The following is a 1,982-nucleotide window of genomic DNA, read 5'->3' as shown; positions in this document are numbered from 1 at the left end:
TGTGTGACAGCTGCCTTGTTCTCACCAATCATATGGGACCTGTGGGGCAGGGAGCCAATGCAAAGGCCACCCAATAATAGGCCACGAATCAGAGTATTGGACGGACACTCACTGTCTATCTCAGGCATCGGATATTGTTCAGCATTACAACGGCCTTCTCAAACTCGGGAAATTTCTGACCACCTCTCCCACTGCTTCTGAGTCTACATCTCTTAATGAGGCAGAATGGCTACCGAGTAACCTCTCTGAGAAAGGGTTCTTCCGTTGACCACCTGCTACATGATGATCAGGACAATAAGAGAGAGAGAACTTATTGTGATAATTTAGGGTTCTGCCATAGCCACTCCTGCAAAGGAAGCATCTTTCTTTCTCTACAGCAGCCCCAGGCCAGGCTGGTCAGTGAGCCCTTTGGTACACCCTTCGGTGGACCATTCAGTGCATCCTCCAGTACACCCTCCAGTACACCCTCCAGTGCACCCTCCAGTGCACCCTCCAGTGCACCCTCCAGTGCACACTCCAGTGAACCCTCCAGTGCACACTCCAGTGAACCCTCCAGTGCACACTCCAGTGAACCCTCCAGTGCACCCTTCAGTACACCCTCCAGTACTCCCTCCTGTGCACCCTCCAGTACACCCTCCAGTGCACCCTCCAGTGCACCCTCCAGTACACCCTCCAGTGCACCCTCCAGTACACCCTCCAGTGCACCCTCCAGTACACCCTCCCTCCAGTGCACCCTCCAGTACACCCTCCAGTGCACCCTCCAGTACACCACCTCAGTGAACCCTTCAGTGCACACTTCAGGAATTGCTTTTAGGGAGGAAATGGTTTGGATCTTTGGACAAGAGAGAGCCTGGGAATACAAACTTAACTCTGCTTTGGCCAGATTGGATTGCCCTGATCCTTAAGGATGATGATTATTTAAGTGAATGCACTGTTTTCCAGGTCCCTCTACAGTATACTTTACATGGACCAGAGGGACATGCAGCAGGTCTCTAAATATTGTAAGAAACCCCTAGTCTCAAATATGACCCTTCTAAATGAAGTGTCTGGATGCAAACAGACTGTTTGGGACTAGGTTTGAGAGTGTCATTGTGATGGGATACCCCAGTTATATGGTGAATGGACACAGAGGCCCTGGTACCCAGAGAGGTAACCTTAGACTTCAGGGGCTGGGGAAGTGGTGGAGCTCGTTACATTAGTTTTGTCTCCTATATTCTATGCCACAATCAGCAACACAGTTGCTTGATCTAACTTTCTAGCTTTGATAGAGTCAAATCAAATCCTATGCCCTTTGCAGTTTTGATATTGTCAGGCAGAAAGACACCGTGTTCTGAATCCTGAAGACATTCTATTCTGGGAAAAATATCTTTTGGTGCTTATGAAATTCTCTCATTTTCAAGTTTTATCCCACAACCTTTCAAAGAGTTTCCAACGTCAGTCTTTTTCTGAGTGTAGGTGCTAAGGGTCACAAATGTGTTCTTAGTGGTCAACGTTCCCGCCGAAACCATTTACCCATTTAATTGCTTGGCTTTTGAAAGAGGTAAGTTTCAAATTGATTTCTTTCATATTGAATAGCCTGCCGAATGCTAAGTAGCAATGAACCAACAGTAAATACCTCATCTTCTCCACCACTGATAGGTTCACAGTTTAGTAGGGTACGCAGATTTGTGAGTCATATGATCATGTGATCAACCCTGCATAAGTTCAGATATGAAACAATCCCAGAGCACAGAGCTTGGAGCTACTGACTGTCCCAAGAAGCCCCTTCAGGGTTTTTTGAGACTCTGAAACTGGCATTAGAAGTGAGTTTGAAAGAGTAAGCATAGAAGAGAGCAGAGAGCATACTAGGGTGAAGGGTGGCATATGACAGAGTCATGGCACTTCCTGGCATGCACAGAATGGTGAGGAGTTCAAGACAGATGGAGAACAGTATGTGTGGCTATTCCCCAAGAGAAAAGGACTCTCAAAGGACATCAGTAACT

Source organism: Peromyscus californicus, unplaced genomic scaffold (genome assembly GCF_007827085.1).
Source record: "Peromyscus californicus insignis strain IS unplaced genomic scaffold, ASM782708v3 Scaffold_1__1_contigs__length_55948999, whole genome shotgun sequence".
NCBI classification, from domain to species: domain Eukaryota; kingdom Metazoa; phylum Chordata; class Mammalia; order Rodentia; family Cricetidae; genus Peromyscus; species Peromyscus californicus.
The sequence above is the reverse complement of the archived record's forward strand: the minus strand, read 5'-3'. Positions refer to the sequence as shown.